Source organism: Centrocercus urophasianus, unplaced genomic scaffold (assembly GCF_019232065.1).
Source record: "Centrocercus urophasianus isolate 14NV4802_14NV808 unplaced genomic scaffold, USGS_Curo_1.0 seq_39, whole genome shotgun sequence".
NCBI classification, from domain to species: Eukaryota; Metazoa; Chordata; class Aves; order Galliformes; family Phasianidae; genus Centrocercus; species Centrocercus urophasianus.
In genome coordinates, this window is record NW_024884966.1 from 168,337 (window position 1) to 182,767 (window position 14,431).

At 48.2% G+C, this 14,431-nt stretch overlaps 1 protein-coding gene across 3 annotated transcripts in view; it reads left to right on the forward strand.

The window, feature by feature from the left end:
* The window catches only part of EVA1A (eva-1 homolog A, regulator of programmed cell death), a 189,081-nt gene that overhangs the window by 121,563 nt on the left and 53,087 nt on the right, over positions 1 to 14,431 (forward strand). Inside the window, exon 1 of one of the 3 annotated variants that reach the window (XM_042832676.1) lies at positions 2,952 to 3,025. The exons of the other annotated variants lie outside the window; for them this stretch is intronic. The gene's annotated coding sequence lies outside the window, so the exon portion shown is untranslated. Of the gene's footprint in view, positions 1 to 2,951; positions 3,026 to 14,431 lie in introns of those variants that run through there. 3 annotated transcript variants of the gene reach the window in all.

The following is a 14,431-nucleotide window of genomic DNA, read 5'->3' on the forward strand; positions in this document are numbered from 1 at the left end:
ATGGTTTCAATTGTGCTCATTTTATTATCCCTGTCAGGATCAGAGCTATGGGGGAACGGATATAGCATGCAGGGCTTTGGAAATAGGATGGTGCTGCCTAATTCCTCGCCCACTATTCTCTCGCATCTATCGTGACTTTAGGAATCAGATTCTGGCCTGAATGCCCTGATCTGCATGGTGGACTATCCCTTGCACTGATTGCCATGGTCCGTGCAGGAGCATATCGGGATGTGGAGCTGACAGCAGTGTTCTGAGCTGGCTGAACAAACAGATCTGCAAGGCCTCTTCTCGACAGTCCACCAGCTCTGATCTGAAACATGACACAGCCTGAGACATCTGTTTCAAGGACATAACTGCTCCAAGCTTATTTGAACTCAATACAAGGCTCTGTTTATATTTCTTTGATTAATTGAAAATAACCTCTTGTTAAGGGAAGTGACAGCTGATACCTTAAATTGTGTTCGAGTTTTTCACAAGAGAGAAAAAATGCGCCAAAGGTTAGGCAGGTCAAAGCCTTTGTTTGGATCAAAGCATGTATTGAACACTGTGTAAAAGCCAAATATTAAAGTGTTTTGTACGTAAGTTTGAAGTTTGGAGTAAAATAATACTACATCAATAGATCTCTAATTCAGCTTGTTAACAAGCTACTAAATCCATGGAAGCACAGCGAAGAGAGATGCTTCTGATGGACTGGTTGCCAGCGTCTTCAAAATGGACTGTGTAGGTGAAGTCAATGCTGTAATACCACATCCAGTTCTGGGAGGCACATTTAAAATAGAGCCTTTAATGCAATGGAAATGGCTCTCCAAAGAGCGACAGGCACAGTTTGTGGTCTGCCTGTAAAATCTACTTCACTGTGAGAGGCTGAAAAAGCTGAGCTACTTTTATGTATTTGGGACAAGGTTATGAGATAACTTGTCTGTGGTTTTGTAAGGTCAAGCCTATGTGGTGAGGGAAAAGCAGGCTCTGGTTTCCACGTGGAGCTGCACGGCCTGGGTGCTTTCACCAACATGTGAGCTTATGGGCTTAAAATGTGCCTGCTGTGCTGAAGGGTGAACTGGGACTGGACTGTGCCTTGCTGGGCTGGAGCCCCTCTTTGTCCATGCCTGTTCTGTTTTAGCTTGGAGAAGAGAGGAAGGCTCCAGGGGGACCTCATTGTGGCTTTCCAGTACTTAAAGGGAGAGTATAAACAGGAGAAGGAACGGCTGTTTGTGAGGGTGGGTGGTGATGGGACAAGGGGAATGGTTTTAAAGTGAGACAGGGGAGGTTTGGGTTGGATATGAGGAGGAAGTTTTTCACCCAGAGGGTTGTGAGGCACTGGCACAGGTTGCCCAAGGAGGCTGTGGATGCCCCATCCCTGCAGGCATTCAAGGCCAGGCTGGATGTGGCTCTGGGCAGCCTGGGCTGCTGGTTGGCGACCTGCACACAGCAGGGGGTTGGGACTGGAGGAGCGCTGTGGGCCTTTGCAACCCAGGCCAGTCTATGATTGTGTGATTCTTTGGCTTATTAGGAAAAAATTCTTCTCAGAAGGTGTGATGATGCAGTGGTACAGCTGCCCTGGAAGTCATCCCTGGAGGTGTTGCAGAACCGTACAGATGTGGCAATGAGACATGTGGTTGGGGCATGGTGGGGTGGATAGGGGTTGGGATTAGGGTTTCTTTTCTCAACCTTAATGATTCTGTGATTCTTGTGAAGCAGATTGAAGGGTGATGGCCAGAGCTGAAAGCAAGGAATGAAACCAGAGCAATACAGATTGAAAAGGAAGCTTTTGTCTTGACAAGGTGATAAGCACTGAAATATCTTATCTGAATGGGTCGTCCTTCACTAAAAGTCTGTGATATGGAATGAAAGATGTGCTGTAATTCATGGTGGTGTTAATTTGTAACGGTGCTCTGTGGCTCCAGCAATGCAGGAAATCAGATCAAGTGGTCGTAGTGATCGGAGGTGAGACTGGCATCCATCCCAACCACCCTACAGCAGCAGCGTGGGTCCCGAGCCAGGAAGGCAAAAGGGCTCCTTAGAAGTGCTGTGGGATCCTTCCAAAGGGCTCATGGCACTGCCTGCTGCATCGAACAGGTGCTGGAACAACACATACAAGGTGTTTAGGTCTACAGGATGCTTTAAATTCATACAATCATAGAATTACTTGGGTTGGAAGGGACCTTAAAGCCCAATCCCAGGCCCTCTATTGTGGGCTGGTTGCCCCCAACCAAGTCAGGCTGCCCAGGGCCCCATCCAGCCTGACCTTGGGCTCCCCCAAGGATGGGGCACCTCTCTGCTCTAACAGCATCACACAGCTCCTGCTCAAAGAACAGAACTCAGATGAGAGCTCTCTTCATTCTCTGCTTTCATTCAACTTCGCACAGTTCTGTTTTGGTGGATTTTTTTTTTTTTCCATTTTTTTTTCCCTTGCCCGTCAGCAGATTTTCAGGCTAGTTAATGAGGGGGAAAAATTCTCCCCTCCACTCCCCGAATTGCCTCCCCCTTCTTTCATGTCAAGGGCCACGTTTGGATTGGAGCCCGGTGAAGTTTCTGTGTCATTTCCTGTTGCTGCCCGCCCCGACACCGCTCCCAAACGCACACACACACACACACGGTCACACACACACACGGTCACACACGCAGACTCTCACACACTCACACACACTACACACACGCTCTCATTGCTGCCCGCTGCTCCTGGGCTGTGAGCAGCCGCAGCCGCTCCTCTCTCCCGTCCCGGCTGTGCGCTGCTCCCCCGGCCCCGCAGGCTCAGCTCTCGGGCAAAGCCGAACGGTAACACAACTTTCTTCTTTTCCCGGCAGCTCAGCAGCGCTTTTATTTTGATCCCAGGCAGCTGGGTGTTTAAGGCAGAGCCACGGCGCTCTTCTTGCTCGAGAACTTCCTTGCCGGTGGCCGCGGTGGGAGCCGAGCGCTGGGATGCGGAGCTGAGCGGTGCGGGCTGCCGGGCGGCTCAGCGAACGCGGGGCTCGGGCTGCTCTGCAAACGGGAAACCGAAGGAGGAATCGTCCCGGCCGTGCGGAAGGTAGGGAGGGAAAGAGAAGGGGTGCGCGGCGTTCTCCGGTACGTGTTTGCCTTTCAGCTTCAGCCCGGCGTTTACCTCGGTGAGGGGTTTCCTGAGGCTGGTGGTGCGTGCGTATGGTCACGGTGGCCGCTGGCTGAAAGAACCGATGCCTGCTGGAATCTGCATTGCACTCAGTGTGGGCACGGGTCGGCTGCCGTCTGTACAAACCTGCCTGCCATCTCCTTCCTCTGACATTCCCTTTTTCGCTGGCCGAAAGCACGTCTATTTATTGATTTGGTGAGAAAATCTCACAAATGTTTGTGCTTTGAAGCGGGGCGGCTGTGACTTCATCTGCCATTTCTGTCCATCTCCTCTCGGCTGTTTCTCAGACAAGCAGGGCATAACGAAGTGACAGCTCTGTCCCATGCCGTGTGCTGGAGCCCACTCCCGGAGCTCTCAGGGTTAAAGCCTTTCTTGAACTCGCTGACACAGGACGCTAAATTTCAGCATGTCAGTAGAGAGGGAGAGAGGAGCTTGCAGAGCATTGTATACCATCAAGCAGACAGTGGTGCACAACCCCAGGGTCCTCGTGGGCAGGATCAGCTCCAGCTCCTCCAGCTATGCAGCAGCCTTTGGAAGGGCCAACTGTGCGTATAATATGCACCAGTTAATTAGAAGAGGGGAAGAACATCTCAGATCTAGCCTTGGGAACAGTGATCTTAATGCCTTGTGTGCAGTGTGTTTAGCTGCAAGTCATTCCTAAACTCCTGTCACTCTCTCAGGTCACCCTTGTTTGAGGTTAGTTCTGCAGTGATCCCCGAGGATGGAAACACAGTGGAAGAAGGTACACATGGGGATACCCTGAGCACACCTTCAGCACACCAGTCTCTTGCTGCAGCCTCCAGCTCAGGCACATTGCCTCCCATGGCCTGGGAACATTTGAGCTCCCTGCCCAGCCTTGGCATTCCTTGTCTTGCTGCCACAGGCAGTGATGAACCCAGGAGACAGTGCTGACAATTTGGTTTGGATTTGATTCTAGGCAAAAGCTCAAGGTTTTTTTGTTTTGCTTTTTGGTTTTTTGGTTTTTTTTTTAATGGAGTTCTGCAGGTAATGCTCTTTTTTTGTCTTCCCATCTCCCAGACTCTTTCTGAGCACTGTGCTACTCCTCACTGATTTGTCAAAAAACATTCTTTACTTTCAGTGTTCCCCACAGTTGGCCTCTGGGCTTGACGCTCTGTCCTGGCGCACTGGGCACACACACAGCCCTCCACGTGGCTTCTGTGCACTGCTGGGAGCTAGGATGGGCCGGAGCACTCCAGAAAGGCAGTCTGGATGTGATCACCTTGTTTCACAGTGTAGGAAAGTTTAACAACGTGTTGGCAGCTATGCCAGTTAGCTTTGGGGACAAGGAATGGGCTCTGGCACCGCTTGGTTTGCTAGTAGAGATGCAGTCAAGAGGCTGATGAGCTCATATAAGAGAGGGAGGGAAGAAGCTGCAGCAGGAATTACTGCCAGCACATCTAAGAAGCTGAAGGAATAGTGCTTACCTGGAACCACGTTTTGTATTTCTAGATGGGGAAGGAACCTCAATAACAGACTGATGTTTTTGCAGGAGTCCAACAATTCAACTCTTCAGCTGAGTCACTGCACGTGCAAGGGAGAGTCTAACCATACTTCAGGTGCTGCTGAAGGAGGGTGGTTAGGACCTAAAGTTCGTTAGAAATCCATCTCTGTATTTAGATGTTGAGAGAAAGGCTGTTTCAATACAATTTTGGGTGGGCTGATTCTAAACTATCCTAAAACTTAACCCATGGATGCTACAGTGGGATCTTACCTTAGTTAATAACAATGCAATTTCATCCTTAAATTTTGTGTCTAATTTTGAACCCACTTTATTTTAAGCTGATGTCACTGATTTCAGTGAAGTTATTCCTGATTTACAGCAGTTGAGAGTGGATAAGAGTCCACGTATTGGGGAACTGGAGGGTTTTGAGTCTCACCAAGACCCTTCTGGCTTTTCTGTCTTTTTCACTTAGTCCACATCTCATGAAACCTTGCACTGTATAAAACCGAATGCTGAAGAGCAGGTCCCCGTCCCATCTCTCTCCTATGTGAGCATGTTCTCCACACCACGCTTCCAGTGCTGATGTAGCTTTGACAGATGAGTCAAGGGATGGCAATTCCAGTTCTGCTGCTTGCCCTGGGAAAGTGCTCTGGAGCCCAACAGACCGTACTGTCTGGAAATATTTCCTGTTGCACAACATAAATTGTCTGTTTCAGTTTAATCCTATTGTCTTAAATTACATCATCGAAGTATTACCTTAAGTAAAACCTCTCTTCTGCACCGCCTCACTGCAGGAGGGAAGGGAGTATTGTAAGAGGCCTCAGGTTGTGAAGGCTGCAGGAAGGTGGGATGAGCATGTGTTTCCATTCCCCCTTTCTACATATTCCTCAAATGCAGGATGAACGAGCCTTGCTTTGTATCACCTTAGCTCTTCTGGTACTCTTAGTACTTCTGGTTCCTGAATCAGACCTCTTGGAGCTGCTGAAAGGAGCTGTAGCAAGGCTGTGGCAAGGTGGGGATGGGCCGCTTCCCTCTTCAACAGTAGGGTGAGACGTGACGGCCTCACGCTGCACTGGGGCAGGTTCAGGTTGGTGCTGGTCTGTCCCTGGAGGCGCTCAGCAGCCCTGGAGGTGTGGCACTGAGGCACATCAGTGCATGGTGGGGATGGGCTGGAGTTGGACTGGGGAATCTTGGTGGTCTTTTCCAGTCTTCATGATTCTGTGGTTCTGTGCTTTGCAGACTGTGGTGGCAGCTGCAGTGTCTAGCAGAAATTTCCCATTGCTGGTGGCTGCAGGTGGCTCTGGTGGTCCTGTCAGCTGCTCTCTGTAGTTCAGTGCTTCAGCTCAGTGTGGTGCTCCCTGTCCTTCCTGAGGTTTCTTCAAGGATGCTCTGGTGCTTCATATTTCCTGCTGCCTGCTTCAGTTTCTCCTGGGGTTGGAGCTCCAGTTCTTGTGGTATTTAAGTGCTGATGCTTGAATTAAGGTAACATCTGCATGCTCTACTGAGTCTTCAACTCACCTGCACAGATCTTGTTTTCATTCTAAGGCAGTGTTGCTACCTGAGGACAGCTCTTGCCTTGTTCTGCAGGGAGCTGTTGGTGGCTGCTCTGTTTATGGGCTGTTGCCACAGCAATGAGGATGTGTAGCTGGGACAGTCAGGAGCCAGAAAGTTGTGTGCCTCCTTCCTTCTCCACCCCTCCCCAGACAGGGTCTTGTTTGCATTGACTATTCTTAAACGTTTGCTACGAGGGGCTGAAGATCGATACGAGGCTGAGCTTTGACGCTGTGCAGCTCACAGTTGTTTAAAATGGTTTGATGCTGAAGGTGGGAGGGTGGCTGAAAGAACTGCTCCTGACATGGCTGCCCCAGGTGCTGGTGGCTGTGGCAGTCACTTGCTCCCCAGGGAACCGGCTGGGGACACCAAATGCTTTGACACAAGCACAGAGCTTCTCCTTAGTGCTGATTTCTTCTGGAGCTGAGCTGCTGAGCATGAGGTGAGAGGCTGCTGTGTCCCATCAGCAATCCCTCAGCCATCCTTTCCCTCCCTGGAAGTGTTATTTTTGGTACATTCATACAAGTCTGGGCCTCCATGCTCAGTCCTGTGGGAGGAAGCTTGAGGCTGGAATTTCGTAATAAGTGCCAGATTGTTCTCTTGAGGCAGAATGAAGAAGCCACTCCTGTTGCTTCTCCAGTTCTTGTTAGCTCTTGTTCAGCTTAATCTGGTAACTGTGAAAGGTTTTCTTTCCCCACTGAGAACAAACTTGACCCTGCAGAAGGTCAGCATTGAGGTGTTTGCTCTGAGATCTGTGATCTCCACAGAGCCATGGTGGGAGTCCCAGCTCAGACGTCATCTTCGTCATGGAAGTTTCCAGCAATTTGCTGGGTCAGATCACTCTGGATGCACGCTGGGCTCTCTGCAGCAATGCTGTAGTGCAGCACTGCTGAAAATGAGGACTTTTGACCAGAGCCTGTTTGCTCTCATGCCGAGGTGCACAGTGCAGTTCATCTCCTGCACTGGCAGCAGCTGGCTGGCACTGCATCAAGCAGTTCAGAAAGCATTCTGCGCTCCTAAAAAATAAGAAAAAAAAGCATAATGGCACTGTCACTGATTCCCCAGTGACCACATTGTTTAAAATTTCTCCTTCTGACCATTGGAGAGACAGACCACTTCCTGCTCTCTTCTTGACCATCTCTCCTTGAAGCGCTTGTTGTTTCTGCAGGGATTGGAGCAATCGAAAGCTGAGAACATTTGAAATGGATGTAATTTAAATATTTTGGTACTGCTGTAACTGAAATGTGCTCAGAGAACGTGCGATGTCAGTCTGAGTCTTCTTGGTTATCAGTCCCTGTACTAAGAATAATGAGAGCGCTGTGTGAAGCCCGTGGCTCCTCCTCAGAGCCTCTCACACTACCTGCAAGATGCTGTTCTAGATTAATAACATACACCTTGTGCTCCTTTTATTTTAATGGCCACTCTGATTCCCCTTTGAGATAGCCTAAAATGATGAAAATAATGCGAGGATTCCATTTACTTCTTTTCTTCTTTAGAATGCATGCATGGACTGCATGGTCTGCAGAGATTTATTTTTCTTTAATGAAATCAGCCTCCTTTTCCTGGCTAGCAAAGTGCATGAATGTCACATTTGAATATGTGCTTTCAAGTTCAGTCCTTTCCCTCAGACATATTACTTTACACTGCATTTGGCTGCATTAAACTGCAGAGCTGATTTACTACATCAGTGCCCATGAAAGACTCAAATTCCTCCGACTCCTGTTCTGTTGTTCCTCACTATTTACTATACACAGTGCTCCAGTTTTGGAATAGTTGGCAGACTGGAAGCTTACATTTCTTATTTTTTTTACATTGCACCCTTGGTGCAATGGTTACAATTAGGTTCATATATTTAGCAGGTTTGGAGTTCAGTGCTTTGTAGAGTAAGTGCAAAAAGCTTTGAGAGCAGTGATGGAATGAATGCCATAGTGTGTGTTGTGCTGGGCACCAGATATACAATAAGGAAAGGATGAAGGTGTGACCAGAAGCAGAGAAACTCCCTTCTCTCTCTTCTACAAGCAAGAGCTGGAAGCAGGGAGTCATTCCAGTCCTACTTGCTGCCTTTTTTCCTCATTCTTAAGGAAGTCTGGGGATGTTTTCTCTGCTGCAGTCCAGAGGTGAGAAGAATGCTCTTCAGTCAGCTAAGGAGGCTCGAATGGCAATGCCAGGAAGGTTCCCTGTCCTCTCAAGTTTTGCATCCAGATGGTTGTCACCTCCCTTCTCTGTCCAAAACCTGCAGCACATGGCCTGAATGGAAGCTCTGGGTATGATATTTGGGTCTAAATAGCTTTCACTATTCAATTTCACTGTTATAAAGGGAAGCAAATGCTTCATGGGGAATTCCCTCCTCTTCATTTGCTCCCTTGAAGAAACCCCAGCAGGGCAAACCTGCCAGGCTTGCTGACTTTCTGAGCAGCAGCTGTACAACTGGATTGCATACAGTGACAGAACAGCAGCAGAAACCCTCCCTGGAGGGCACAGAGCACACCGTGCAACAGTCAGACCAACCTCCACCTCTGGCTGCAGCTGTCTGCAAGGTTCTGCATCGCCCCTCCTTCACCTGGAAGCAGGCAGCCAACATCTCGTCCAAGGAACGGTTGGGTTTTGTGTTGAGGGACGTGGTTTATGAGAACTGCTGGTGATAGGTGCATGATTGAACTGGATGATCCTGAAGGTCTTTTCCAACCTTGGTGACTCTGTTGTTCTGTGATCTCATGGCACCGTGGGAGCTTCCAGTTGAAACCTGGGGCAGGCTTCTCTGCTGTGCCAACTCATTTGTGAGAGGGCCCAGCCTGGAGGCCTATTGACAGATATCCCCGCCAGCTGGCTGCCTCTCAGCACCTTCTCACCTGGCATGTGGGAACACCTAATTGCCCTGCACAGACACCTTGTCTCCCATTACAATCCCCGTATGCTTACAGGTTCTGAGTCATGCCTGAGAAATTCGGTGCTCTCCTTTTGACCACGTTAGATCCCTGAACATTTCACACAGGGGCTCTGGGTCGTGCTGTGGGCAGGATGCCTGCAGGTTCACGGTGTCATTTGTTGCAGCTGAACTGAAGCTAACTTTCTGGAGCTTGTTTTTGCCAGTGCAAAAGAGAGGCTGTGCAGGTAGAAGCCTTGTTGGCTTTAATCAGAATTTGCTAAAAAAGGTCTGCGAGGCACCGTTTGTTGTTGCTACTAAGAGAAATTCTGCAAATTAGGAAGGGGGTCACATGGCTATCATGCCATGTAGTGTCACTTTATTTTCTAGCAGCACTAAATAGTCACCAATTCAGTCTAGATATTGCCTGTTCTGTTTTCACGAGTCGCTGCCGTGGGGCAGGAGATTGCCTGCAAAAAAGGAAAAAGAAGAAAGTGTCCATGCAGGGCCCAGTTTGTGCCCTGTGAGCTTTTACTGTGCAGCTCCCTGCCCAGCATCACATAGCAATACAGAGAACAAGGCAAAGAAGAGTTTGTGACTCACCATGGAACAACATCAGACAACCAAGCACACCCATGTGATTTTAGGCAGGGCTCAAGAATTTCATTCCCTTAGCTTCAGCCCACAGGGCGAATTTGTTCATTTCCCTGGCATTGCAACAATGGTAAAAACTGTGCACCCGTTTGCCCTGAACTGGTGTGTTTTTTACTGTGAACCATTTGCCACCTCTGTTCTGTGAGATAATAGCAGTTGCAAAGGATCAGTTCTCAGGTACTCTTCTGCATTTACCCTCTCCTGACTGTACACATTATCCTTAAAGCAAAAGTGAATGGTGTGTAGTAATGCAAGTGGACTCAACATAGAATCAGACAAATTCCCTACTCAGAAGCAAGTATATTTTACAAATGCTTGTTGGGAGATGGATGCCAAGCGGTGAGTTGTTTCCTATCTCCACAATAGATGATGGGAGAGCTATTAGGAAGGTTGAGGGACCCATGTCTCTGGAAATGGAGTGCTCCAGTGGTTAGTATTTCCTATGTATTTGGTACATGGTGGGTTTTGAGTCTTTTCTGAGAGTTATTTGGGTGAGTATTCTTTGGCTTGGGCTAAGAGTGAGATAGCTGTGCAATAGCATAGACAGCAGGTTCCAGTAGCTACACTTCTGTCCTGAGCTGGAGAGGAGTAAAGGGATTTTCTGGGAAACAGGAATTCAAGCAAAGACTTGAAGAAAACCACCTGCTTCAGACAAGCAACCTTGAGAGGTGGACTTAAAACATTGTGTCTCACCTTTCTATGTCTCCTGGACGGCCTAGAGTTATTTCACAACATCACAACCTGAAGCTGGCACCTTAAATCGTAGCCCTGTTGCAGTGGCTCTTATGCAGTTTATACTGTGCCCCTAAGATTCCCTTCAGCATTGCCATGGATCTGAGGTGGGGAATAACTGCAGCTGGGGGGGAAAAGGCACTTGTGTCCTCCACCAGTCACAGAATCGTGGGGTCGGTAAGGTTTAAGATCGTATAGACGCCCCAGCCATCCCCACCGTGCCCACTGACCACATCCCTCAGTGCCACATCTCCGTGGTTCCTGAACCCCTGCAGGGCCGGTGACTCCACCACACCCCGGGCAGCAGTGCCAGTGCCTCACCGCTCTTCTGGAGAAGACTTTTTTCCTGATGCCCAACTTGAACCTTCACTGGCATGACTTGAGGCCGTCGCCTCTCATTACCCAGGAGAAGAGGCTGCCTGTACCTCAGCACAGCCTTCTTTCAGGGAGTTGCAGAGCAGTCTGGTCTCCCCTGAGCCTGCTCTTCTCAGACTGAACCACCCCATTCACGATGTAGGAATTTCATCCTATCCAATGGCAAAATGAGAGTGCTGCCTCAAACCCATCTGTCAGAGGTTTAATTCATTCTTGTTTGCAACATTCTCAAAAAACAAAAAACCATGAGACTGTTGTGAGTAATTAATGAGGGAAGGTTGGAAAGAATCCCCCAAACTCTCTGTTGTACACATTGCTTGAAAAAAAGGCACTGCATCCATAGTGAGACCTCCCAGCATGTAAATTCTCAAATTGTATCTAAAAAATTGAAACCAGAGGTCTTGTTGACCCTGGAAGAAAAAGCAGATTTCAAACTGGGGCTCAGAAAAAAAACTCTGACTTCATCAATATTTCTTCCTTCTATAGTGATGAATTGATGCAGCTTGTCTGTGTTGTGGCTTAGTCCTGTTTATCTTCTGCATTTGCATACATTTTATTTCTGGGTAATTACAGTTTCAGGAGCTGCAAGGTGGGCAGCTGAAGGACCACATAATCTCTGTCCTTCTTCCACTGCATCTCTGTGCTTGGGATGCTGCCTTTGTGCAAAAATTTCCCCCAGAGGGTGGTGAGGCAGTGGCACAGGTTGCCCAAGGAGGCTGTGGATGCCCCATCCCTGCAGGCATTCAAGGCCAGGCTGGATGTGGCTCTGGGCAGCCTGGGCTGCTGGTTGGCGACCTGCACACAGCAGGGGGTTGGGACTGGAGGAGCCTGTCCCAAGTGGGCCTTTGCAACCCAGGCCATGCTGGGATTCTGTGATTCTATGAATTTTTGTGATAGGGACCATAGTGAGAATGTTAACTTTGTTCCACGGAAAGCTATCTGATATTTCAATCTGAGAAATCTCTTTGGGTCATAAGGATGTACAGATTAAATACACACTGCATGGGAAAGCTTAACCTAAAATCTATGTTTTTTTCTAAGGGAAGTAGTTCTACCTTGTTTCCACTGAACCACGTGACTGTGACTTTGAGAATGATGAAGTAAACTGGACCAGAAATGCCCAGAAGGGATGTGCACTGCCTGTGGGTACCTGTGGGAGCCTTTCCACCCATCCAGAGGAGGGCAGCTGGTTGTGCTGCCATGGTGCACTGCGTACAGACGGGCTTTTCCTGTAAGGTTCAGAGGGCACAGAGAAGTCAGTGCTAAGGCAGATTGTTGTCTTCTTAAATTTTATTTATTTCTTTGTTTTGTGAGAAAGGCCTCTGGTCTTTCATTCCTTATTGTGACTGTTTTAATTTTTCGTACTGTAAGTCAGTACCAAATTCTTCTATCTGATTTTGCTTTAGCTTTTTTGGATCCTGCATTTCTGCACGTGGGCTCGTTACAGCTGCTGTATGCTGGGAAGGCTTGTAGAAAAATTCTAGCATGCATTTGTGTAAATGATGTCTGTTAAACGTTGGAGCACAGACAGCATGGAGGAGCTGTAGAGCTCTTTCCAAAGTGTTTAAATGGCATCCTTGGCACAAGAACAGTGAGGAACGAAATAGCTGTTAGGTGTGCCTGGATGTTCCTCCGAGAGCAGGATCAAAGTTACAAAAAGAAACGGTGGTTTTGTTTCTCCTCAGTTGTTAGTGTTCAGAAACTTCCCAGGTTCTACATTGAAAGGCCTTCATCAACCAGATTTTGTACTCATTTACAGTTGTTCAAAATAGTTTCCAGGCTGTGGGCAATTAGTTGTTAGAAATGACCTACAGTTTGGTGATATTTTGGTTAAGTGAAATCTTTAGGAAAGGGAGCATTCCAAATCTTTCATGTTCTGTGCTTCTGGACCGCATCTTCTTCACAAGATGAGTCTCCTTTATCTCCTGCATTTCAGAAAGGAACAGACGAATGCTGGCAGGAAATACAGGAGGAACTCTCCGGATGGGCTGAGCAGCAGGAAAAGCCATTAGCTCCAAAAAACCCCCAAAGAAACACTTCTACATTTTTCTAGGAGAATTAAAAATGCAGTCATTCTCTCTCCCCAAGAACTCCGTGTACTTTGTTCCTCTAGCATGGATTCAGCATTAAGAATGGCGTTGTGCTGCCAGCAGGGATTTGAGCATCTGCAGAGGTAGGGGAAGCACCAGATTCATGACATCTGGATAGAATTCAAACTTTCAGGAGGGCACCTCCTGCAGCACCCTGTGGGGCAGGTTCCTTTGTCTGTGACCTGAATGCATGAGGAGGTGACCTGCAGAGACAGCCCCCTTGCTGACTGGTATGCAGCAAAGAAACAGAGTATAAAGTAAGGTGCAAAGCACTCAAAGTTTAGCCATTTTTTAATACATATGTAAATGAAAGTAATTTTCTAACATTCTAGAAGCTGGGCCGTGGACTTTACAAGAAGATGCAGTGGTACCAGGGTATTGCTTGGAAGGAACTATCAAGTACCTAAGCAGCTACTTAAAAAAAACTTTGCTTTGATGACTTACTTCAGGAAGTTTTGGTTAAAATATTGATTTAAAAAAGAAAGATGGTATCTTTCTCTCTTCCTGTAAATACTGTGGTTTTATGTTTATCCTGGTCACTGACTCATGTATTTCCAGTTGCTGGGAATAAATTTCCAAATGTTTGGACCTGCAGACGCACGGAGTTTACAAGCAGTTCCTTGCAGTGGCTTTGCAGATGTCCTTGTGATAACACACCATTTCTGTCTCCAAGCACAACAGGCTTAATCCCAACACAGTGCTGTCTGGGGTGGCAGAAGGAGAGGAGCAGCCTCGTCTCTTCTGTCCTGGAGAACCTTCCAGCACTCGTAAGCCAGCACGGCCCGGCCTGGATGAGCCTTTGCTCGGCACTCCGTGCAGGGGGTGGAGCGTGGGACGTGCCAGCAGAGCCATGCTTACACCTGGGGGGCGGCTGTGCGGGTACAGGCACAGTCTCTCTGCTTGGCCCTGTCTCCTGGTGAAGCTGTGTGTGCTGTTATGGTCTCTGTGTGGGACCAAGGCTGCCTTCATCTGTGGAGAATGCGTGGGAGCCCTCAGTAAGATTTTCAGTCGTGGGAGCCCTCAGTAAGATTTTCAGTCTATTTAGGCATATAAAGCCTATTTAAAGCTTTATATGGAAAAAGTAAGGACTGGAAATCCACGCTCAGCAATGCAGTCAGCGTGGGACTTGGTTAATTCACCTTGAAGCAGCCTTTAAGAGAAATAGGTGCTGTGCTGCTGGTAGGACGTGTGAGTGCAAGAGAGCAGCACCAGATAAACAGCAGACATTGCAGCAGCTCAGCTAGGAGGCGATGGGATCTGCACGGCTGGCAGCATTGCTAAGCAGATCTGTTTGTGCTGCGGCCGCTGTTTCTCACAGATGGGATAAAAATAAGATAGATTAAGTATATCCAAGAGAAAATAGTTTTGCTAAGGCTTGAGCAAGCTGCCAATGTCAGCAAAGGGAGCAAGTAATATAAGCAGACTTCAGAGCAGGAAAGCTGCAGAGTCTCCTGCTGGAGAGAGCAGAGGAATCTGGCTCTGCTCAGAGGATGCAGGACGAGGGGCTGTCCAAGCACTTCAGGTGATTTGTGTCTTCTGTGTTTACCATCATGGTCCCAATGGAGGGGGGGGGGGGTTTCTCTTGGGTAATAAATATT